The following is a 27,380-nucleotide window of genomic DNA, read 5'->3' as shown; positions in this document are numbered from 1 at the left end:
GGATAACCTCCCAGATGAGTTGTGCGCTATATAAATACATATAACATGTCTTCTGAAATTGATTACATCTCCTCTAAAACAGGTTATATGCAAATTTCATGAAAACTGTCTGGGTTTTGCTATTTGGCGGGATAAGAGAAACAGACAAATAAAAAAATGAATGGACAAATGTTCCTTTCTTCTTGACTTATTCAACATTTATCTGAGGTCAATGGATTTGATGTATATCTGCACAATATGTGTACTTTATACAATATTTTTTCATGTTAAAGCTGATATATCTTCACATTTGTAGTTTCTCAGCAGCGTACTCTCAATATTATGCCTGCTTGTGTGCTTATCACCTGATTCTCCTCTTTATGCTTTCATGAAAACATGATTGTTGTTTGCATCAGAGCAGTGGTTTTAATTCCCTTTCCGTTTCCACATTTGTAACAGTGCAGGACTTTTAAAGGATCCGAATACCAGGCATGTGAGCACTTCAGACATGGTCATGGTTAATGATCAGAATCAATGCAGGAGTGATGACAATAAACATACAGCCATACACAGGAGGAACAGAGCCCCAGTAAATGCTCTATATCGGGAAGCTGGATGCGAAAACCAAATCGCTCAAAGCTCTATAGAGTTCAGATAAGGGTGGCAGGAGAGGGACCTTCACGCATGCACTGGATGCAGAGAGCACTTAAAGCCATGTAAAATAATTTTTCCAGAAGGAATGAAGAGTAATCCATAGAACTGCATGGGGGAAACATAGCCATAGTAAATTCTGTTTATAGTCTGCCTAAGAGCAACAGAGGGCAATCCACAGGCATGCAATGGTTAAAGGCAACCAGGTCCCCACGGCCACACAGGTATGCAGAACCATCAAAAATATGTAACCCAATGAAACGAACAAATATTGCAAGTTTGAAATCAAGGAAGCTAAGGCGTAATGGCCATCACATACAAATTACATTCATCCTTTTTAGGTCGAGCCTATTGGAGCAGCGCGCATGCGCTGATCGCTCTGCGAGGCATGCAGTAATGGAGTATGCAGTGGAAGCTCCACCCACTCTCCGCCCCATGTTTTTAATTAGCTTGTGTCATTATCATTCATAAATGCTGCCTTTTGATTGATTATGAGGCTTGTTAGTCCCTCCTTATTATGGCCATGTCGTCATTTGTACCCTGCCATGGTTACTGGCCCCTTTACTTCGAGTGTTACACGGTACGGTAGGTGTTATTTCGATTGTGAGCACTACTTTGTCCGTGCCTTCTCGCCCCCTGCCCGCACTCCCATTGTCCATGCTCCTCCCCTCCCGTTGTCCGTGATGCAATGCAATAGGTCTTGCGTAAGTCCTATTGCATTGAAAATGCATGTTTAATGGAGGCCGGCATTGTTGTATTATGGATCACCGTAGTTATCAGATCGCGAGACACAAAGGCCGGTCATGGAAATGAAGGACAGGCACACAAAACTTACAGGCAATCAATACATGTAAATAGCGTGCTCCTGCTGCTGTGCTGCAGCCAATGGTATCACGAGAGCTCGCCTCAGGCATCCTCGTGTGACAAAAAAGCATCAGAGTAGGAAATATTTTCTCCATGTGGGCACTTAACTACCCTTCAAGCCCTAGCATATCTGGATTATGGCGCAGTTCCTTGTCAAGCACAGCAGCGTTTTCGATCTGAGGACGATTGTTTTGGAGCACAGTAGATTCTAGGGCGGCCACCTGTCACGGAGGCTAATTCTGGGCGACGACAGTAAAAAATCCAGGAGAAGGAGTCAAAATTCAGGACAGGAATTCAAAGGTGAAAGGAGAATTTTAAGGTCACATTTTAGGCATAAAAGCAAAAACATAAAAATATGTAAATCGACGGTCAGCACAAGAACAATTCAGTGCCAAAGCTGTGAACCACCTGAGCTATCTACATAACATATATTAAGTAATTATGCAGTAAAAAAAGTCATTTATTCATACACAAAATACATGTTAAGTTCTGTCTGTGCTTTGTAGTAGGCACATCACGGTCACGCGGCCCACTTGTATTTTAATTTTTACTGATGGCGGCCCACTATAACTATAGCAGCAGCATTTATTTTAGCAGCGCAGTCCGCATTAAGCAGCCACACTTATTTATTTATTTGTTATTGTTTTACTAGCGCCCATGCAGCGCTTTCACATTCATAGAGGCCATGCTCCTTTATTTACACAAACCGCGTCTAAAGAAAGGTAAGCGCTGACATTAAAGTGAAAGCGTGGCATGGGCGCTTTTACAAAAAAAAAATCTGTTTGTGAACTTGACAAACAGATGCTTCGATTTTGGGAAAGCCTCCGTGCCGCAGTTTCACTTGAATGTCGGACACGCCCCTTTCTTTAGACACGGCTTGTCTAAAGAAAGGGAGCGGCCTTCATGAATGTGAAAGCGACGCATGGGCACAAGTAAAACAAATATTTACAATGCAATAGGTCTCAAATTTGCGTGAGTTTAAGCTATTGCATTGCTAAAATCTTAAACTCTTGTTAATGCGAGACCTATAGCATTGCAAATGCTTGTTTCAGTGAGAATTAGTAATGATGTAACACTTTTCTGCTAGGGTCCAACATGGGGATGGGCAGCCAGTTGAATGCAGTGGTCACAAGCATCCGGGCAATTGCTATTGTGTCCGCTCAGGCTCAGGAGCTACAAAAGGGAAGCCCATTGCATGCACTAATGCCAGACAGTACTTTCCATCCCATCATCAGTGTATTTCCAATCACATCATCGCTGTGGCCAACAATGGTCCAAGAGGACCAGATCCTTGCTAGCCTTTCCGGATAGCCACATCAGATAAATGTACATGCAATTCATCCACATGGAACCCATTTACAAGGTCTGTGATTATGCTGAAATTCTGGCATGGAATTGGCCCTCTTGGATGTACAGTGGACACCCTGCTATACTGATATCCTATACTGACACCTGTAGGAAAAGCAAGACCAAAGCTTTCTTCTTTTCATTTGGAGAGAGCAAGTAAAGTTACCCGCAGGCATTGTGGCATTAAACTACAGCAAAAGATAGGTATAACTATACATAAACTTTCACAGCAGAGGGTCATATTAGGCGTTGAAGCACATTACAGCTTGTCCTAATCTAGACTGTACTCTCTTCAGCAGATAACCAAGCATTCTCCACCTGGCATCAACACCAGCAGCCTCTAACCACATCTTTGTTGATTATTCTCAATTCCAAAATGAAGGTGCAGGTGGCATTCCACCAGGGGCACACTGTATATTGATAGGGAGAGACGGCTGGAGTGAAAAAACCTAAAAGAGCATGAGACAGTAGTAAAGAGAGACATAGAAAGGAAAAGAACAATGGAGAGAAATATGGGAGATGGAAAGGGGAGATACAACAGGGACCAAAAAAAAGGAGTGGCATTCGTCGGAACTTACAGCCAGGGTGCATGCACACCCCAGGAAGTGAATAACAAAACACGAGATACCCTGCACAAGAGCAAGGGATGGGACTCACATTAAGGTAAATCATGAAATATGGAATGTGAAAGGGGCTTTCATTGGGAAAAGAATATCAGGAATTAAACAGTAATACATTCTGCAAGCAGACAACACGGAGGGAGTAAGCACTAAGGATTTATTACCACTGGTGTGTGCACAGATAAAAAACGAACACATAGTAATACTTACTTGGTCTGTTCCAACAAAAACTCATGAACACTGCAATGTCAGGAAAATAAGTAGGACTGAACATCAATAGATATCAGTGTGTCATTTATATATATGTAAATATGCATACATGAACAAAGAATTATGATAATTCAATGGCACATCTACTGATTTTTGTTTATAATTAGCAGGTATTGGGTATATACACCCAGAGGGTCACAGACCTGAGGAAGACCTACCTCAAAAAAAAAAATTCAAACATGATCTTACCAACATTCAAGCCGCCCCATTCTGAAAAGAATGCCCTTAGTGAACGAAGAGGCAAGTCATTTGTCAGTTGCACCTTGTCTGTAGCCTTGGTTGGTATATAATTGGAACAGCATTATAATTTATTACATAAAATCCAAGAGAAGGTTTCGTTTAGCATACATTATGAACTCTTGTATTTCTAGGTGCTCTCATATGTGGTAATAAAGAAAAAGGAGGCAAAGTGAAATTAATCAACTGCCTAGGATCACACAATTCGGTCAAATGGGGAAGCAAGGACTGATGCTGGGTTTTCTGGTTCCACATTTTGCAATTCAGCCACCAGATAAGCATCTCTTTCCCTGTCACATTTTACATTCGAAGTTAATGTTTTGTATTTAATTCTTGGTGTATAAGAATAGAGTGCCGGTGGCAGACAGAAGTCACATGAAGGCTTGGTTTTTTGTTCACACCACGCATCTGCTTTGCGTCCCTCTATGCCCAGCTTTCATCACCCTGATCCTCGCCCGGCTGGCTTCAGTGTGGCCCTCAGGCATCCCACAGACAGTACTTTTTTGGCCCCCAGGGAAATGTTTGTGAATAACCATTACGTATAATATGTGCAGTGTTTGGGTTCCTGCTCTTTCCTCAATCTAGTCAAACTGGGGTATTTTGGGTTGAACTAATTTAGTCATGATTGTGATGGAGCAGGATTTCGTGAAAGAAACCTGCTCAATTGAACACCCCTGCAATCCGTACTAAGAATAAGTAGTATTAGAATGATTAATGTGTACAATTACACTACACGTGGGAAGTTTGCTTTGCAAAATGCATGAACTAACCAAAATTAATGCGTAAATAACCGGAAATGAGATAATCTTGTGTATAGAAAAATTTAAAAGGTTTGCATGGCAAGGCCCCATGTGTATGTAGTAAAAAGCATGACGGGTATTGCTTTATCCTAATAAATAATGCCACTTTTCTGCTTATGCCATGCTAGGCTAACCATTCACATGAGGTAGAATTAAGGTGGGTGGTAAACAGTGAAAAATACATTATCACATAATTAATAAATGTTTGTTTTCCGTTCTTTTAGTAATGGATGAGTCCTATATTATGTTAAATTAGCCTTACAAAGGGCGGGTGAAGTTGGGAGCGAGCGGGAACCATGTAACCACATGACTGAACTGCTGTGCAAAGCTGAAATAGCGTGACCTGGTGAAGGACAGAACATTGGCAAGCGGCCAACGCCAGTGTCATCATGGGAAAAGAACCTGAAGTTGTTGAATTTATTAAAATGTACAATAAATTGTTACATGTGTACTCGTGAAAGAGAAGAGGTATTGATGACAATGTAAATTTTTTTTTAGAACAATGGTGTAGTCAAGAGTAGAATGATTTCACAGTGGGGTGACATCCTACCCCCAGAACTTAACCAATCCCGTATCTAGAAATTGTGAACTTAGCAACTATTGTGGAACGGACATGTATTTTTAGGGTATAAGAATAGGTGCTTTAGGGGTGTGGTTTAGGTCGCTTAGGCTGGAGGTGTCGGAGTGAGGGATGTGCCACTATTCGTCGGGTTGCAGAGAGGCCTAGCCGTTCCTGTCCTGATGCTTGAGTCTTTGATCCCTGACTCTTGGTCCAGGGGTCCCCCACTGCTACCTAGGCCTGGGTGGTGGTTTTCCCTTTAGAGGTCCTTTGGTTTTGTATTTGACCTAAATAGCATTTGCATAATTATTTTTGCAATCGTATTTCTTGTCTCTGTACCTTCTGTCTCTTCCTCTATCTCTCCGATTTGTTAGTTTAAATCAATATATGCTTACTTGCATCTAATGTCTCTTCATCTGTCCACTCTTTGCAATGTATATTTGAAATGATAATTCTTTTATTGCTATAATTGTATTTTTGCTCTCTTTCTCTCATGATGTTTCCAGTATTTGAATTTATGAAGTGATCGATATGAGCATTTATTATTACTAGATAAAGTGTATTAAATCTCACTGAGAATCTGTGGCTATTTAGTCAGGTTATTGATTAAATGTTTTATATAGAACTTCCATTGCCATCAACTCTTGAATTAATTGGTCCATCAACCAAGTAGGTGAAAAGCTGATTATTATTTGTTCAGATAAGAAAATATACAGTATGTTTAACATTTGTACCTGAATAACAAGAGTATAATTGAGGCAAAGTTAACAAACTTGACCCCAGCACATCAGGGATTTGGGTGAATGAGTATGGGCCAAAGTATGTGATTTATTTAATATTTATCCCTGATCAATTTATTGGGTTTGCGCTGGATCAGTTACTTGGCAGCAGAGGACGGCTTAATTATTGATTAGTTTGGTAATGGTTATTGAATATTGATTATATGTCTTAACATGAAGAGTTAGTGACTTGTTCTATGTTGTCTAGAAGTACAGGTACGGAGTTGCCTGAGGAATCCCGGGAAGGAATTAGCCTGAAGTAAGCAGAAGAAGAGTGTAGTAAAGAAATCACACTGCAGAAGTACTTTTTCTGTTGTAATAAAACTGAAAAGCTATGTAGGGCTTTCAGTGTTATAATTAGGGAAAATGTGTATGAGTGTAGGGTGTTTGAAATAGCGAAGGGTTCACTTTTGACACTCTGGCAGTATCAACAAGAGGAGTAAAAGGACACCTTTTATACCAAAAAGTCCTCTTGTGAAACCTCGGTCTTATCCCTAGAGGAATAAAAGGTCTCCCCGGAGCTTGTGAGAGAAGTGAGATAACGCTGGTCATTATTATTGCTTGCAGTGTAAGGATCTCTTGGAAAAGTGAAGACTATCTCTTTATTTAGTGGAGCAGACAGGATAGCATTGTCTTTTTATGCTGTTACTAACAGAATTTTGAATAAGAAAACTCAAAAAAATATTGTGGTAAGATCTTGTACAGGAGGGGTCAGTAGAAGGAGTGATATTGACGTCCCTAAGTGCCACGCTGGTATTGGACAAAGCAGCGGGCGTGTATCGAGAGCAGACTGTAAAAAGAGGGTCAGTAGAAGGAGTAAAAAACTGACGTCACAAAACTGACTGGCATTGGTCAGACACCGGGTGTATACAAAACTCTGATCGGTTAGCTAGTATGAGTCACGTTGACTTTGGATAAGACTGTAGTTTCGTAGTGAGCTGTGATTGGTTAGTTGGTGTGAGTCGCGCTGGTATAGGACAAGACTTAACGAATAGGGAAAAGAGAATTACGGAGAAATGTTGTTATTCTGTTCGTTGAGAAATACTAATAGAAAAGTCTGAAGATGGGTTTGATAAAAAACAATAAAGAATTTCTTCAAGAAAGACAAACAAATTGTAATGAGAGAGGGAATTCCAATTTCACCTCCAAAAACGCCTGCCTCTTACATGATGATTGAGCGAGGGTATCATACATGTGTTTGGTTAGAGAACTGGGTGAAATATACGAAGGATGATGGGATGTTAGCTTTCCCTGAGTTTGGTACATTCAATGTAAGAATTTGAGAGCTAGGATTTACTTGTTAGAGCCAAATCCAAGGCTTGCGCAGTATGAAGCGTTGGAAGATTGTGAAGTAGAAGCTTTTGAGCACGAAAAAGATCGAAGTGGTAGAAGATTCAGAGGCTTTATGCCTAGATATCCATTTGAGAGGCGAGAAGACCAAATGAAAAGATGGAGAAGAGCTGTAGTGACCGAGGGTCTATATCCAGTTTTGACAGTAGGGAGTAAGACAGGTACAAAGTGTAAGGAGAAGAAGAAAAATATAGAAATGACGGGAGTAGGCTTGGATGAATCTGATGATGAGTTGTTAGAAGATATGATGACTAAAAGACCTCCGCCATATGAAGAAAATTCAGGGAGGTGATTCCAAGTGCCCCACAAATAGTAACTCCATTGACTCCCCAAGTTACTGAAATAGCTAGAATAGTGCGAGAAAATTAAGTGAATTTGTTAAATAAAGCCAGAATGGAACAGGTACAGAAAATAATTCAGTTAAATCTGAATGCAGAAGCTTTGACGGTGCCAGTGACAATTAGTCCTGTGGTACCACTATTTGGAGAAAAATCGACTTTGCCAAAAGTGCACACATTGTCAGTTCCAAGAAGTAGTGTAAGGAGTGAAGTAGTGTCGGTAACAAATGAAAATAGACAAGATGACCAAAATAACACAGTGTTGGACCTACCGGCTGGTGACTTATTAACAGAAACCCTGAGAAAAGGCATTCAATTAGACCCAAGAAAAATAGGGCCAAATTTTACTCAAATAGCAGGGCGTTCAGCAGGTCCCTTTCCAGAAGAATGAACTAATTGGATAAAAGAAATGACCAAGATAAAAGCCCAACCACAGAGTTTAAATGTGAGCCAATTGAAAGTAGATTTAGAGGAGATGATCATTCGAACGGTAAGTCCAGATAGACTAGGGACATATAGTGATGAAGAGTTACTGTTTTTGTGTAAAAGTATTACTTGGAGAGCGAAGAATTTTCATGAAAATCTATCAGAATTTGCTAGTTAGTTTGGTGTAGATATAGAAAATTCGAAAGTGTTGTAGAAATCGTTTAGAATGGCATTTACTGACAAGGATTTAGAGAGTTTGAATACGTCAGGGAGAAGATTGCAGATAAAGGAATTAATTAATATTTTGAAGAAATGTGGAACTGTGGAAGGATGGAGGAGTAATTGGATGAAAAAGAAAGAAGAGACTACTAGTAAAGGAACTTACATGTTTCCGTTAAAGGAACCCGAGCAAGTTGAAAGGGCGTGTCCCTTGAGAGAGGTACCAGCTGGTGGATATGTTCATGTACCTTGGACTAGACAGGATATATTGTCATTCACAAATGATTTTTCCAGATCACGAGAGAAGCCTGTTGAATGCTATAAACAAGTGGACAGATTTGTAAAAGTTTCAAAAGTGTTGTTGAAAGATTTAGATGGTCTTTCTGAAATAGTGGTTCCGGCTGATTTGTGGACAGAATGTAAAATTACTGTCGACTGGCCGAAAGATGAATATCCCAGGGATGCAAAAACAGGTGCACCATCTGAAGAGGTGATGAAGAAGTACCATCAGGTCATTACTTTCTTGAAAGGAAAGATCTCCTCTAAAGAAATGGATTGGGTTAAGATTGACAGGATGACCCAAGAGCCTAAAGAATCAGTTCACGCATATTATGAGAAATGTCCTTGTCATGCGTGCAGAAAGTTTGGACATTGTAAGACTGAGTTTAGATCTGGACAAAAGGGTAATGAAATAAATCAAAATTTAAATCCACAGATGCAGAATGAGGTGGTTGAGAATCAACAGCAGCCACAGCAGGTAGTTACTCCACAGTTACAGGTGCCACAACCTCCTATACCCTGTAATGTGAATGCTCATATGCAGATGTATAGTGCAAGTTCTGGATTCCGAGGAGAAGAACAGTTTGGTAAGAATCCATTAGTTTCGCAGTATTTGGTGCGTTGCAATGAGAGTGATTCAGATTCATCTCAATGATGGTGCCTGAGGGTGGAGGAAGAGTGCGTACTTGGCGCATCTTTAGCGGTAGATCAGTCAGGTCCATTTGTTGATAGAAAGGTAGAAGGTAAAGATATCACCTTTTTGTTGGACACTGGTGCTACCCGTTCTACTGTGAGAGCAGCAGAAATTCCAAACCTACCCCTATCGGGAGAAACTATCCAAGTTGTAGGTGTTGCAAATAAACATATCAGAACTCCTGTCACAGCCCCGATAAAAGTTCACATTGGAAACTTCAAAGACATGCATCGGTTTGTGGTATGTGATACTAGTCCCGTTAATCTCCTGGGCAGAGATTTGTTGTGAAAAATGAATTGCACTATTAATTGTACACCGAATGGTGTTGCATTTATGACACCTGATGAGGATGTGTAATACAAATGTCAGGCCCTGAATACCGGCTATGCACTGACTGCATCGAGACGGGAGTACAGGAAGTACCCGTCTTGATAAACTACAATTCCCGGCATGCTCTGCATCGGTCACACCCCACGTGACATGGCAGTACGCGGTACCCAGATATAGCCACGCAAGGAAGATCGGACGCTGCCGATTATAACTCGCGGACGGTCAAGTCTGCAGTTCCTTGGTTTCCAGAGCGGCGGAGAAGTAAGCCTTTGTGTCTTCACCCGTGTGTGACGCTTTTCATCCGGTTGATCCGGGCCCGTTTACCTTTGTCCCTGTTTGTGCCTTAAATGCTCCTGTGTTGGCGAGACCACTCCTAGTGGTCTCTTGCAGAGGAGCGTTGCTGCGCTTCCCCGAGGATCGTGTGGGATTCTACTCCTCTGTTGGAAGTGACTAGGGGTGACCCTTCTTTGTTCAAATTGCAGAGGAGCACTTGACAAGCACCGTTGGTTGTGCTTCAATTTCCCTCCCTGTTGGAGAGACCCGCTTTTCGCTGGGGTTTCATGCAGGGAGACACTACCCCTCATATTTCAATAGAACAGGACGTTTTTCCGGAAAGACGAAAGTAAAATTACTAACTATACTTGTTTAATGGTAAACTTGCTAATCTGCTGATAAGTGTCTGCTGGATTATAACACTTGCTGAACCTTGTGTCTGCACCCAGAGGAAACCTCCTCTAAGAATTACCTTTCTACCCACAAGGTTGTGGAGGTTCTATATACGAGTCATTGTTGTAGTTGGATTTTGGAAAGTACAAGAGGTTATTGTGCTTTTGCAATTCCGGCGTAATTTACGTTTGGTTGTCTTTATATCTATTAATTCCTAGGAGAGAGAAAAGTCAGAGGGTGTGCAAGAAGCAGTTGCTTAATCCGAAAGTATCCACATGCACCTTGGGGTAGGTGTTGGGAGGGGAAAACTCTACTCTTTTGTGTAGGTGAGGGAAACATCACGTTGGTACATTAACCGGTTTCATTGTGTGCTCTCTTTTCCCATTAGTTCCATGCTGGAGTTTCGCAACCACCCTCATCTCTCTTCTGATATCGTTCTCACTATTTGTTTTACAGGTAGAGTGTTATCACTAATGCAATTATTTATATGGTCTATCGCCTTTGTTTGAGCTATATGATATCTCAAATTGGTCCTGACAGTGTGTTTCTTGTATCCCCTTTAGGTCTCCCTCCTCGCTGCTCCTACCCTTTCTTCCCCCGCTTGACTATCTAACTAGTCCATGTTTGTTATAATCCGAACTTGGGGCAGTCGAGAGGTGGACCCCTTTGAGCATCAGTGCAAACCTGAGGAATCAGGAAGGTGGAACCTGACAACAAAGTCATGATGGCCCAACGAGAGTCAGATGTAAGTGAGTTATATTCATTGCTCATTGAGGAAGATTTGCCTGAAGAGTTAAAAAGTGCAGTGAGATCAGATGTGTGAGATTTTTCAGGAAAAGACATTGGGTTAACGAAAAAAGTAGATCCAAATCAGATTACAGTAAAGGATGGTGCTGTATATCCAAATACCCCACAATACAAAATGAGTCCAGAAGTAATTGCTGGAGTCACACCTGTGATTGACCAAATGATTGAACAGGGGATTCTAAAAGAAATAATGAGCAGACCCTGTATCTCACCCATTATTGAAATTAAGAGGCCTAATGGAAAATATAGAATAGTTCAAGACCTGAGAAAGATGAATAAAATTGTAGTGCCATGTTGTCCAGTAGTGCCAAATCCAGTAGTAATACTTTACCAAATTCCCTGTGATGCTGAGTGGTACACTGTCATTGATTTGTGTCAGGCATTTTTCTCCTTTCCTTTGCACCCGGAAGGTCAATATTTATTTGCCTTCCGGTTCGGAAACCATATATTAGCATGGTGCTGAGCTCCTCAAGGGTACACTGAGAGTCCTTCAATCTTTAATCAGATCTTGAAAAAATGTTTGGAGACTTTGGTTATGTCTGAAAATTCTGTTTTGGTCCAGTATATTGATGACCTACTGGTGGCATCAAAAACACGAGAAGCATTTGTATCAGACATAATCGCTTTACTGAACCATTCAGCAGAAGGGGGGCATAAAGTGTCACCATCCAAACTGCAATACTGTAGACAGAAAGTTCAGTATTTAGGTCACAAGATTGAAAAAGGGGTCAGAAAGGTGATGCCAGAGAGAATCAGTGTGATCAAGAAAATGAATCCACCCAGAAATCAAAAAGAAGTGCGAATGTTCTCGGGAATGGTTGGATACTGCAGACAGTGGATCTGTGGTTTCTCATTGATTGCAAAACCTCTACAGAGGTTGACATGAAAGAATGTGAAAGATCCAATTGTGTTGGACGAACAGAGTATGGAATCTTTCTCCAGATTGTGAAGCAGTCTTTGTCAAGCGCCTGCTTTGGGAATGCCAGATTACTCTAAAGAATGTGCCTTGTACTGTTGTGAGAGAGATGGATGTGCACTTGCAGTTTTAACTCAGAAACACGAAATGGCACAACGTCCGGTGGGGTATTTTTCTGCTACCCTGGATTCAGTGGCTGCAGCATTACCAGGCTGTTTAAAAGCAGTAGCCACCACTTGTGTAAGTCTGGAACAGAGTGAAGCTATTGTGATGGGCTACCCAGTAAAAGTGTATGTACCACATTCTGTTGAGATCCTTTTAACTCGCACTCGGACTCAACACATGACCTCTAGTCTGCTTACTAAATACGAGAGAGTGATTCTAGGTGCTGAAAATATGACAGTGGTGAGGTGCACTACTGTGAACCCTGCTACATTGTTATCAAGGTGTGAGGAGGTGAAAGAGGAAGCAGAACATGACTGTCTGGAAGTGACAGAACTCTGTACTAAGCCCCGTCATGATATAGAGGATGAACCTTTGGAAGAATCAGATTGTGAACTGTTTGTGGATGGATCTTGTTTGACAAATAAAAAGGGTGAATTGTGTGCTGGTTATGCTGTCTGCACCTTAGCATGAGCACTTGAAGCATCCTGTTTGAAGGGGGTCAACTCCGCTCAGGTCGCAGAGATGATTGCTCTGACCTGACCATGTAAATTGGCAAAAGGATTAAAAGTAACAATTTTCACCGTTAGTCAGTACGGATTTGGGGTTGTACATGACTTTGGTCGGATGTATGACGTTACAACGCATACATTTACATCGCGGTACATTACATCGCGGTTTTTACAACGCAAGTCGTTACAACGACTTGCGTTGGAGGGCGCTGGACTTAGGAGTAGTATAATTTACTATTCCAACTCCAGTCTACGTACAGTAGGGAAGGTGTTGGATAGTAAATTATACTATTCCTTGTCCTAGAGCGCCATCTAGCGCAAGTCGTTGTAACGACTTGCGTTGTAAAAACCGCGATGTAATGGCATCGCGATGTAATCCCCGCATTGTAAACGATGTTTCCCCTTCGGTCAGCTATGGATGAAAATAGGATTTTTGACTTCCTCAGGTTCCCCAATTCGGAATGGGAAAACTCTAAAGGAATTATTGGATGCTTTGCAGTTACCAAAAAGAATTGAAGTAAAATGTGCTGCACATCAATCTGGGGATGATAATGTGACAAAAGGCAACACATACGCGGATCAATTAGCGCATTTCTGTACACAAAATACGATGGCCATAAACAGATCAATTGAAAGAGGAAATACCGATTGCCACCTTACGCTCACAACCACATTTGAGACTTGGGATGAGATAAGGCAAATGCAAGAAGAGGCCAGCGATCAGGAGAAAGAAAAGTGGAGTAGAACAGGTTGTAGGAAAAATATATAAGATGAAGAATGGGTCTATTACGGTGGAAGGCCAGTATTACCAGATTCTTTACTTTCTCACATGGCCAAGATGTACCATGAACTCACATATATTGGAAGAGATGCAACGGTAAGACTGTTCAAGCAGACATGGTACAATCCAAAGTTCAGGGTCATCGCAGAAAGTGTATGTCAACGGTGTGCCATATGCCAAAAACAAAACCCAGGAAGAAAGACAGTTGTAAGCTGGGGTGTAATTGGGAAAACAGGAGGTCCTTTCACTAGGCTTCAGGTTGACTTTATTGAATTACCACCATGTAATGGGCTGAAGTACGTCCTTGTCATTGTCTGTTTGTTTTATCGCTGGGTAGAGGCCTATCCAATGAGAAGGAATGATAGCCTTACTGTGGCTAAACTGTTGTTGAGAGAACTGATTCCTAGATCTGGTTTTCCAGTCACTTTGGAATCATATATAGGATTGCACTTCAATAATGAAATAATTTGGATGATTTGTGTTGTATTACAAATTGAACAGAAGCTGCATTGTGCCTATCGACCAGAAGCATCTGGTATTGTTGAGCAGATTTATGGCACCATAAAATCTAGATTAGGGAATGTATGTGCATCCAGAACATTGAAATGGCCTGACGTTTTACTCCTTGTATTGATGAGTCTTAGAAGTATTCCTGACAAAAAGACTGATTAAGCCCCCATGAAGTGTTAATGGGAAGAGCCATGAGGCAAGCATACATACCTGCGAACAAACTGATGAATATGTCTGATGATTGTGTGCTAGATTATTGCAAAGGACTGGCTGATCTGGTGCGTTCTGTGACAATGACAATGACAATGATTCTTTATTTGTGTGATTAATAAAAACCAATACAAAAATGGTGCGTTCTGTGTCCCGCCAGTTGGAGGTGATGCCACACTGACACAGCGGAACCAAGCACATGATTTAAATCCTGGTGAGTGAGTCCTAGTAAAGAAGCACGTGAGGAAAACATGCCTAGAACTCCGTTGGAACGGCCCTTACCAGATCATATTCATACCCGCCTAGTCCCAAGTCCAACTGAAAGATCTGAAGAACAGCAACTGGACAACAAAAATCAAGAACCAGCAGTTGAAGTGTGCGAAGCTGAAGAGTCTGAAGTGATGGATTCTGATGAACATTTGAATGATGAACAGCCAAGCACAAGTCAAGTAAATTGGACACCAGATACTCGGACAGAAAAGACTGCTGTTGAGTCAGAAGAAGGTGAGGTTGCCGTTGAGCCAGAGGAAAGTGTACCAGGTGTCGAGACAGAAGAAAGAGAAACAGCTGATGAAACATAAGCAGGCCCAGAGGAAGGTGAAGCCACAAAGTAGCTAGTAGAAGGCGAACTCACTGATGAATCAGAAAAGAGAGTAGAACCTACAGAAACAGAAAAACAAGAAAATAGAGAAAAACAGATAGAAAGGCGATTAAATAAAAGAAATGGTGTACAGAAAAAGAGACCTAGAAAAGGAGACAATTGGCCAAGTGGAGCAAGAAGACTAAAGTATAAAATAGTAAGGAGAAGATTGAGGAAAAGACCAGAGCAAAGTAATAAAGTCTCAAGTCAAACAGAACAGGAAAACACAAGTAGAAAAACCACTCGAAAATCAAAAAGAGCAAGAATTCCATGTAGAAAGTACAACGCTCCAGAATGGACCTACATCATACTAGAAGAATTTGAAAGTTTAGGTTTAAGCGAAGAACACAACAGTAGTGATATTGAAAACGAAGATGAGAACAAACTGAGACCACCTTAAAAGGAACTGTAAAGAGATTAAGGTGAAAATTTGTCAGATACATTTGAATCAAAGACTCAAGAGAGACCAAAAGGACTGAAAATAAAAGAAAGGGGTGAAGAAGAAAGTCATTAAGTGTAGGACTACACAAAATCTATTTTTTTTAGATTTTTTATTTTAGAATAAAATTCATATAGATTTCTTTGATTTTTATATTGTAGACTAAGAGATTGTTATTTTTGTAGTATATCAAAATGGCAGAAAAAGAAAGAGGCTGAACAACCAAAATCTAGTCTAAAACGTAGATGTATTAAAACCTGCTTATGTAGTGTTTTTCTATTAACAATTATATGGGTCCTGTTAATTGTTGTCATACCCACTTTTAATGTGAATAACGTTGGAAATAATACTAGTGATGTGTCAATTGAAGGAATGAAAGATGTTTTTAAACAACCTGTGAATACTAATAAAGAACAATTGGATGGAAGCATTCTCCATCAGGACAAATCAATTAGTGATTTTTCGTTAAATATTTTTACTAAGTTGTTGTATGAGTATACTAATACTATGAATGTGAGTGATTGTTATGTCTGCATGAAATTACCTTTGTCTGTCTTTGAAGGTATAACATATCATCAACTTTCATTAACATATGGTGTGTCATGTAGTGTCCTTAGTAGCCTATTTCACACAACAGGTAAGGTGGAGTATCAATATACTGATATAGATTTAGTATTTTCAGAAGTACCAATTGTAAGGGCATTTAAATAAAGTAGTAAGCGGTAAACATGCATGTTGTATGGGAGAATTTTTCCATATCACTAAACCATTAGATGTAGAACATGCCTACAAAAATAACCTAACATGTGGCTTAAATATTGAAGAAAAGCTATTCATGGACATGGTAGAAAATAGAAGAGTATTTTTCCAGAAGAAAGCTGATGAACAGAAATCACAGGCACCACCTTGGGCATTTAGAGAGGGAAATTATGAGAAAGGTGAGACATCTGCTGCGATGTCCCTGGACTGGTCATAAAAAGGAAAACTATGTTTGTTTAGATCAAAGACTAGCTATAATAATTATTTCATTGGCACTAGTGAATGTGAGCATACTTTCCAAATTACTGGAGGATGGGGATTAAAGGGTGGAATGCATCCTGTTTTACCTGGAATATATTATGTGTGTGGCAAGAAAGCCTATTATAGGTTACCTGCACATTGGTACGGGAGCTGTAATTTTGGGATTGTCTTCCAAAAATGTATCATATAGACCGTGAGGACAATAGTGTCAATTAAATAAAACAAGGAATAATATGTAGTAAAAGAACAGATTTTTCGGAAATTGTAGGTGATATCTCTGGTGCACTGATGCCATCAATTGGAGTTGTTTTAAATTCACACAAAATTTGAAAATTTTCCACAGTGGTTGACCGTTTATCAACAGATACAGCTAGGGGGTTCATGATGATTGATACCGAAATGGTGGCCATCATATCAATGGTTTTGTAAAATTGACTTGCCCTTGATATTCTTTTGGCAAAAGAGGGTGGAGTCTGTGGCATGTTGAAAATTCAACACTGCTGTACTTATATCCCTGATAAATGTAAAGGGATAGAAGGATATATTAGAAATATTACAAAATTACATAATGATTCAACCCAACTGGAGGTTGACGGCGTTTGGGAGAAAACTTGGTAAGAGTTTCTCTGCGGTAAGTAAGTGATTTCTACTTTTGGAAGTAGTTTATTAGGGAAAATAATAATGCCAATACTTTCAATAGTAATAGAAGCTCTAGTAATATTAACAGCACTTTGGTGCTGTAAATGCATAAGAGAAAGAAAAGATGCAACATACAAAAAGAATAAAAGACAAGGAATAAAAAGAAAGAGGGAAGAAATAGAGATAGAAGAAATAAATGAAGAATACTAAGAGAGGATGAAAAAGCTAGATGAGAGTGCCATAAAAGAAGAGAAAGAAAGTAAAATATAGATAAATTGAAAGGTGGCACTCGGTATGGTGAGCATTTATGATGGCTTCTAAAGCCATCAGAGGGGGGATTAATGGAGCAGGATTTCGCGAAAGAAACCTGTTCAATTGAACACCCCTATAATACATACTAACAATAAGTAGTATTAGAATGATTAATGTGCACAATTACACTACACATGGGAAGTTTGCTTTGCAAAATGCATGAACTAACCAAAATTAATGTGTAAATAACCGGAAATGAAATAATTCTGAGTATAGAATGAATTAAGAAGGTTTGCATGGCAAGGCCACATGTGTTTGTAGTAAAAAGCGTGACGGGTATTGCTTTATCCTAATAAATAATGCTGCTTTCCTGCTTATGCTATGCTAGACTAACCATTAACATGAAGTAGAATTAAGGTGGGTGGTAAACAGTGAAAAATACATTATCACATAATTAATAAATGTTTGCTTTCCGTTCTTTTAGTAATGGATGAGTCCTTCATTTTGTTAAATTAGCCTCACAAAGGGTGGGTGAAGTTGGGAGCGAGCGGGAACCATGTGACCACATGACTGAACTGCTGTGCAAAGTTGAAAAATGGTGACCTGGTGAAGGAAAGAACATTGACAAACGGCCAACGCCAGTGTCATCATGGAAATGGAACCCAAAGTTGTTGAATTTATTAAAATGTACAATAAATTGTTACATGAGTAGTGTTGAGACAGAAGAGTTATTGATGACTATGTAAAAAAAAGGTTTAGAACAATGGTGTAGTCAAGAGTAGAATGATTTCACAGTGGGGTGACATCCCATCCCCAGAACTTAACAAATCCCTTAGCTAGAAATTGTGAACTTAGCAGCTATTGTGGGACGGACATGTATTTTTAGGGTATAAGAATATGTGCTTTAGGGGTGTGGTTTAGGTCACTTAGGCTGAAGGTGTCTGAGTGAGGGATGCGTCGATGTTCGTCGGGTTGCATAGAGGCCTAGCTGTTCCTGTCCTGCCCCTGTCCTGATTCTTGAGTCTTTGATCACTGACTCTTGGTCCAGGGGTCCCCCACTGCTACCTAGGCCTGGGAGGGGTTTTCTCCTTAAAGATCCTTTGGATTTGTATTTGATCTAAGTAGCCTTTGCAGAATTATTTTTGCAATCGTGTTTCTTGTCTCTGTACCTTCCGTCTCTTCATCTATCCCTCCTAATTGTCAGTTTAAATCGATATATTTTTACTTGCATCTAATGTCTCTTCATCTGTCCACTCTTTGAAACGTATATTTGAAATGATAGTTCCGTTATTGCTATAATTGGATTTTTGCTCTCTTTCTCTCATGAGGTTTCCAGTATTTGAATTTATGAAGTGATATATATGAGCATTTATTATTACTAGATAAAATGTATTAAATCTCACCGAGAGTCTGTGGTTATTTAGTCAGTTTATTGATTAAATGTTTTATATAGAATTTCCATTGCCATCAACTCTTCAACTAATTGGTCCATCGACCAAGTAGGTGAAAAGTCGGTTATTATTTGTTGAGATAAGAAAATATACAGTATGTTTAAATATAGTATAATTGAGGCAAAGTTAACAAACTTGACCAAAGGACATCATGGATTTGGGTGAATGAGTATGGCCAAAATATGTGATTTATTGAATATTTATCCCTGATCAATTTATTGGGATCGTGCTGGATCATTTGCTTGTAGGGGTAGATACCAACAAAGCTCACCAAGGCCTGAAAGTGCTGGTTCTTGAGTGGTGTATGACAACTAGGCCACCCATCTCCAAGCCATACCGGCCAGGGGCCCGTCCCCCACTCAGCTAATGATATCAGTGCTCTTCCAGATGTCTGGATACGTAAGTGAAGAACCTCACTATTTTTAGATTTTTTTTGGGGGAGTTTTATATAGCGTGAACCAGACCCGAGACATTGGGTATCAGAGCGCTTTACATAGCACCAGTTTCGTGACAGAAGGACATATTCATTTTTGTTAGGCCGAGACTTGAACCCCGTTCCCCAGGTTCGAGGTCGACCGCTCTAGCCGTAAGGCTACATCCTCTCACTAACGACCCATTTAGAAGAGCAATCACTGCCGGTGGCATGATCTAACTTGTAGGGCTCTTAAACCTGGCCATAGCATTGTTAGCCTTTGGACAAGGTGGGCCGGGTACACACAGACAAGATGCAGTAAGCTTGCCCGTTTGTGTGTAAATTCTGCCTTGGCAATAATTTGTGATGAGAGCTTGGCAGCTCTGTTGGTGATCTACTTGAAGTCAGCATATTCCGTTAATCTATCCCAGCCATCCTCGAGTTTTAAAGCTTTGATCAACTGGTGTCGAAGAGAGAACCAGGAAGCCTCATGTCTTCCCATTTCCTGCCAACACGGGCGGAACATTAAGTCTGGTTGAGCAGATGTCAGCCTCCAGCATAATTTTACCAGGGCCCCATTCCTTGCTGGGCTCTGGTGGAGGATGTCAAACTCCAGCCTGATTTGGGCTTGTGAGAAATACTGCGGCATCCCAAACAGCTTTTTTAATTGGTTCGACCCTAACAGGTTTAGGGCAGCACCGTCTTTCCCCTTCAGCAGTTCGGACCGGTAGGTGGTCGGTGGTATGAACTTTGCCTCATGCGTTAACTAGTAGTGAAAATAAAAATGATTCATATTAATGGATCATTTGGGGTTCCTGATATTTTTAGCAATATTTATAGTGAATCGAAACTCTGAGGGACCTCATGTTTTGGGGCCCAGAGGTATAACTTCTACTAGTACCATTTCACTATTCACAGCATAGATAGCGTGAAATAGTGATATATGCGTTAAAGCTTCCTTTCCTTTACATACAATACAGACCTGGCTCTATGCTAACACGATTATTGCTTGTGCTTTTGAAATCAGTGCAATGCGCTGCTCATATTGCAGGATTAGGGCCTAGAAAGCAGTCTAACTTGTCATTTGCGCAGCTAGTAATTTTGTGCTTGGATTGCCATGTTTTTCTTGATTCATGTTAAGAAAATCAGAAAATGGAAATGTCCATTCTCTTGTGCGCGTGCTGTTTTTGAGCAGGGCAGCTGAAATATGAACAGGAGGGAAGATAACCATGGGTGTTCCATCTTGTGGGATGAAGCCAAAAAAGTAGCAGTGGGCTTCTGTATGTAGAACAAGAAACATTGTTAAATATCCTATGTATTGATACAGGAGCTGAGCATGAGCCGATCCCTAATTGCTCCATGGAACACCATGGTTGTGAAAGGTATATAACATACTGGGTGAAAGGGGCAAGGTAAACACAAAACTCTGATGCTGGATGGGATGCTACATTATAACTTAGGTAGGTTCTAGACTAATAGGACAGGCATGCATAATGAAATATGGTGGAGGCATGTTTAACCTTTGCCCTATTTTTTTAATTATTGCTGAGCTGTGCACAATACTTACAATCATTCTAATAAACACGACTTGCAGACTGATAGAGTATAATTCTCCCTTCCTCCGAAAAGATCATCGCTTTTTGTTGGAGCTTAAGAAATCTAGTGGGGGGCAGCTTAATAATTGGGTGTTCCATAATAGTAGATTTTCTGTGAGTTTTTCATGTTTGGAACCGTGGTGTGAGGAGCTGAAGGATGCAAGACACAGGGCCAGCATGTGTGGAAGATGAACTGAGCGTTCCTTGACAGCACAAAGTTTATGGGCCATGTAGTATGGTGCCAATGATTTCTCTTCACTCAAGGGCAAATAGCGGCCTCCCATATAAATAATAAGTCCTGTATGGAGAGAAATAGACCACCAGGTACCAATGCGGTGCTTCTCATATTTTCCTTGTTTTCATTGCCCCCTAGTGACCAACTCTACAGTTTATTTCCCTGCATCTGCCAGTTTAGATAGCTTTCCTCTTATCTCTGACAATGCGACATATCGCTCCATCCCCCTCATCCCTTCTGGTAGCTGCAATGTGGAGCCGCTCTGTTATACCAGGTCCCCCAGGATGCTACTGTTAGGCCTTGAGCTAGTGAATGCCTATCCTGATTTTTGCTAGCGAGGTCATGAGGACCACAAATGTACACTCCATCTTGCTCTTTTTGGGCTTGAGTATAATGCCCAGTAATCATTGCCTTAGCAGGAACATCAATATAGCTCCTGCTGTAGGATGAAATCTTGTAAATATTCCCTCCCAGTACTCACCTATTGGTTTAGAAAGCCATCTTATGTGTATGCAAGAGGCTATTGGGTCTGCACATCTGGGACAGGGAGAGAGTCTCTTTGGGTATATGCCCTGGAGATTGTCTACGGTTAAATATGTGCTGTGCAAGAAGTACAAATTTGCTAGTTTGAGCCTCACAATACTCAATGTATTCTTAGCCAGGGACAATGCTATTTCCCATTCTTTGTCTTCAGGCATCTTGTATGTCTTCCTGCCATTGCTGTCATACTCTCAGTGTGGTCTTTTTCAGTTTTTTCTTCAGGGCACTACACAATGGGGACACCAGCTTGCAGCTGTGTCCTAATTCTAACATAACCACCAGCATTGCTGCAAATTTAGCTGTCTGCAGGAATTCAATGCAAATTAATCTGGCTGTACTTGGTAATTTAGCATACTGCAGGAATTTTCCAGATCTGAAAACAATCAAAGATAAAAGAATAATTTTGTATCCAAGACAGAACAGTGCAACTCTATACTCGAACTGCCATGGAACCCTGGATTACTTGTCTCCCGCCCTAGACGTTTCTCAATGTACGAGAGGTGGGAGTTCACAGGTTCTATGCAATTGTAACCCTTGAGTGGAGGCCTTAACCCTATTAAACTCAAACATGGATCATGAAAGAGGGTTATTGGCAGTAAGCAGGCTGAAAACTTTGAATCTCCCAGGGCCTTGAGTGGGTTAATGGGCAATCAATTCCTAAAATCCCTAAGATGCAGAAGCAGACTCGAGACTTCCCCTCTGGACTTTCTCTGGCATCAGAGAGAGAAAAAGTAGTTCAACTTTGTTCACTGCATTGGTTGGGCACCACTCATGACAGTGCAGGGTCTTGGTGTGTGGCAAATGAGGGACCAGGTGAACTCTGGTTTCTTGAAATTCTGGGATAATCTGGGGTACAAGTGCTACCAAAATCACTGCACCCCAAAACAAATGCTCCTCTGGTACCCCTAATGTTTAGCAGCCAGGTTGAATAGCCAGCTCCAGATGGTGGAGCACAGCAACCCTGATAGACATGTCACTTACAGTGGTTCTTCTGGGCATCATTAGGTGAATGCTGAGAAGAGAAAAGAGAGGGAGAATATTTAATAGTAGAGTCCTTTATGTCCTTTTCTCCCTGAGATGACCAGCAGAAGCTAATGTAGAGAAACACAAATTTTTATCAATCCAACACGGTATTGAGGACCCTACCTAAACATCCTTCCACTTGTGGTAAATAATCCTCTTGAGATCTCTCCTAGAAAAAGGTTTTCAAAGACCGATTGTTTCCAAGTCATTAAACTATACACATATAGTAGGCTTTGGGTCAGCCTCTTGCTCTTGATTGGATGCTTTCCTTGTCTATACAAGTTCCCCGTTTTCTCCCTATCCTTTGTATATCCCACCTCTAGAACATTTCTTCTTTACCAGGTTTGTATGGGATGGGAGTGCATGTGATGTTTAGACCTCTCCCCATTACGCCTGTGTGCTGCTTTCTACTTCACACCCCTGCCCCCACACACTCCGTCTTGCTCTCTCACTCCCAGCTCATCCATTGTTTCCCCCACCACTCCCTGCCTAGCTCTGCATTTGTTTAAATACATCCCCCCAGTTGCTACTGCGACTCTTCTTTTTCACAATTAGGTATTACACCACTCCTTTTTGAAAGTTACTTTCACACATTCTTATTTTATTATTTTGAATAAATGGTATCCAAATCTTGAAAGGTTTTATTAAAAAACGAAATTATGGCTGTACATGTAATAGTATTTACTCTGGCCCCTCTATAGCATCATAATACAGAGCGCATGAGGAATAATGCATGAGCGCTTGTATATTATCTCTTTTTTTTTTACTGATGCTGAAGAGCATTGGCAACATCAATAATCATTGACAAAAGCATTAGCCTCTGCAAAATCAATAGCTCACCACTTGTTTTCAAAAGTAGAAACCGATTGGCTTTGCCAAATCTTGTTCTTTGCAAGAGTTTGTGAGTTCTTTGAAACACCTGAGAACACAATCCAATGAGAGATAAAGATGCAGCCCTCTATCAATTTCTTATTAATTTCAAGCAAGACCTAGATGTTTCTGTGCACTTCACAAAAAATAACTGAAATAGTACTGCACATCTTTCAGGGATCTGATTATTTAATTGGTATGCTGCCTTCCCTTCATATCAAGGCAGGAGCAGTGTCAGACTGCATGGGTCCTTCTCCCATACTGAGGGTGGACACCCAAGCACTTCACTGTCCTACTAAAACTGAGGGGAAAATGTCCTCCCAGTTCATGGGGAGAGGTAGCTCGATTGCTATAATTCATTTCTACTTCCATAAGGCCCTTAGAAGCAAATGCTATGGTGGCTTCCTTGCCATTAACCTCTTTGACCAAACATGGCTCCAACACCTTTCATGCTGGCATCAACAGTGATAAAACATTTCTGACTATGAATGAAAGGACTTAAAGCGGGGGCTTTAACTGCCTAACGTTTGATAGTGGCAAAAGCAACATCAATATCTGTGGGTAAAGCAATCTTAGTACCTTTTTTGAGTACATTTCTTAAAGGTTGAACTGTAGAGGTATAATTAGGTACAAATCAAGTGTAATACTTGCATAACTCTAGAAACTATTTTAAAGCATCTTTGTCAGTAGGTGCAGGTGTTTTAAGTATGGCTTCAACATTGCAGAACTTGAGACCCTCAGCGGAAATGGTATGACCAAGGTAATCAATTTGCTGGACCAAGAATTTTCCCTTTTCAGGTTTGACTGAAATCCCTTTATCAGTCGAAATACTAAGCACATTCTTCAACACAGTATGATGTTCACCTTTTGTCTTAGTAAAAACAAGAATATCATCTTGGATGGCTTGTACATTGCTTAAATCTTTAAACAGAATCCGAAAAACACTTGCTGCAGAAGCAAGACCAAAAGGTAGCCTTAAATACTTGAAAGCTTCATAAGGTGTAATAAATGTAGTGAGTTCTTGGGACTCAGTATTCAAAGCTATCTGATTATATGCAGCATGTAAGTCAATCGCCGAAAAGTATTTTACCTCCTCTATGCTGACAAGCATTTCCTACATGCCAGGAAATGGATGACAGCCAACTAGTTTGTTACTGTTAAGTGACTTCAGGTCCACACATAGACTAAGATCCCTTGTCTTTTTCCCTCAAGGACAATGGGAGATACCCAGTCAGAAGATTTAGTGGGAGTAATAATTCCTTCTTGAGTAAAATCCTCGAAAACTTTTTTTAAATCCTCACAGACACTGATAGGTACTGGTCTTACCAGCTTGGCTTTAGGTTTCAACCTTGTGTTCCAATCCTTCTACAGTTCCTATTTCATTCCTGAAAACATTTGGAAATTTAGAAATCATACTAGGCAGTACATCAGCATCAGGTTTGATAGACAAACATAGTTATCTCTCCGAGTACAATGGAATTCTCATGGCCTGATTTTAGATGAAACCCTATCTTGGCTGAAACCATCCAAACATTCAAATTCCTACAATTGACAGCAACATATATCTTTGTCCAGACAATTCTCCCCAGAATTTGTAGTAGGGAATGAAAAAAACCAAGCAATTCAATTTCTTTGAATCCAAATGCCTTGGGACTAATGTCAGAGGTTTCAAGTTTGAAATGGTAGGCCATAAGGAGAAAATAATTGTTATCAGACAAGAGAGTGATTGGTGCCCCAGAATCCACCATGACTTGGAGAGATTTACCACCTATTAAAGCTTGACAAATGGGACGCTTTATCTTAACATTCTTCTGATCATTATTAATAGTAAGGAACTCATGAATGAATCTGTGAGAACAATCTTTAATTTGAGAATGACAAGTATTAGTGCAACTAGGGTACCCGTGAGTATCTACATTGGGTATTTTGACATTTTTTCCAGTATTTTGAAGCCCACAAACAACTTGACAGTTTTCTTGCATTTCATACACTTCTTGCCAATGGCAGGATATCACGGATTGTTGGAGCAGCATGGGTGCCGTGGGTCCTTCTCCCATACTGTGGGCAGACACCCAAGCACTTCATTGTCCTGTTAAAACTGAGGAGAAAGGTGTCTCCCAGTGCATGGGGTGTGGTAGCTACCCAGCCTCACATATCATCCCAGATCTGGGGCTGTAGATGACAGTCTTGTCATTGAGAAATTATGCTATCCATAATCGGCAGGTAAGGCTGTCACCTATGTTCCCCTAAGTGACTCATTTTGGGCAACACACACAATTAATTTGACAACTACCTATAGTAGTTGGACATTCCTCAAAACTATGGGCTCTAGGCAGGCACGCAATGCCCATTGGGTTGAAAGTCTTTACTACCCCCCCATTCATGTCTCTTACCCCAGTCTGCTCAGCTTCAGCTTCTCTGACAAACACTCATTTTGTCACCTGCTGTGGGCACGGCTGGGCAGGGTAAGCAATCTGAGCCTCATCACTGTACATAGGTCTTCAAAAGACGAGTTACTGTTAACAAGGATTTGTTTGTGTTTTTCACAATCTCCTGGCAACCTGCAGTGCCGCTAAGCCTATTCCTTTAATTTTTTATGACTTTTCCTATCAGAGTAGGGAATTTATTGGCAGAAAAGAAGCTAGGCATGTGAAGGAGACTGCGGCGACGTCTGAGAGGGGGTGACAGCTAGATGCACCAGAAGTGTTGGATCCTTGACGCAAGTGTGACTACAGGACGACACCATGCTCCAGACATGCATGACCTGTGAACGATCCAGAATAAGGGTATCCCCCCAATGACGGAAGATCAAATCAGGTGAGAGCCTTAGGCCTCACGTATGTGCATGGGATGCATGTGTAGCAAGGCAGAGATAGAAAAAAACAGCCTTAACAAAGGCCCCTGACCTAGACTGGCTCTTAGTTTGGGTCGAACATGTTGGCTTTGATGTGTTAGGGTTACTTGAACAAATTTGATTTAATGAAAACCCAAGTATAACTATTAACTTATAATCAGGGTACCCTACAAATTAAGAAATTCTTTGGGTATACCTGGAGGTATTTTTAGATATTCTATTCTTTATCTGGATCCCTGCTTATCCAGCATGACTTTATCTAGGGACTCTTATCTCTTTGATTGAGTATGCCCTGGTGGTATCACCCTACCAGGGTGTGGATAGGTGCCAATGATAAAGCATGTCACGATGATGTGAGTGAGGCATCTATTTCAATATCTTCGGATACCTGGGCGCACCTGGAATGTAGCTTCCTCTTCAGACATGTCCATTTTCTTCCTCTACCTTTCTTTATTTTCGCCCAGTTGATCTTGTGTTTAAAAAATATGAACGAGAGTGACAGTTTATTGCAGGATCAGTTAATCATTTATTTGATCAACTCTAAAACCCTGATTTACACTATAATAATAATACATTGAATTCCACATGAACCTCCCACTTGTCGACAGTCAGTGATATTGAGTTTTTGAGGAGAGATAATCCTGCATTCAAATCACTTCACATAGTTCACCCTTCACTCTCACAACTTATCCTGTACTCAAACAGGCACATCACTCACTCTGCATTTGGACAACTCACCTTGTACTTAGTCCTCTAACTCTTCACTCACATGGGTACACCGGTCACCCTGCATTTACACGGGCACTACGCTCATCTGCCACTCACAGAGATCACCCTTCACTCTCACTGCTCGACCTGCACTGACACAAACGGAAACTTAACAAGAACACACACCTTACCCAGCACTCGAAGGGGCACAAGCCTTCCACTACTCATCCAGCACTCACAAGGAAAGTCCACTCATCCATATCTCATACAGCTCACAATTCACACTTATCGATCACCCAGCGCTCAAATGGACAATCTCATCTGCCAGCACACACATGGGTGCACTGCTCACCGTGACCTCAAATGGGCAGATCCATTACCGTCAACTTGCACCAC

This window comes from Triturus cristatus, chromosome 5_1, assembly GCF_964204655.1.
Source record: "Triturus cristatus chromosome 5_1, aTriCri1.1, whole genome shotgun sequence".
Lineage (NCBI taxonomy): Eukaryota > Metazoa > Chordata > Amphibia > Caudata > Salamandridae > Triturus > Triturus cristatus.
Note: the sequence above shows the minus strand (reverse complement) of the source record.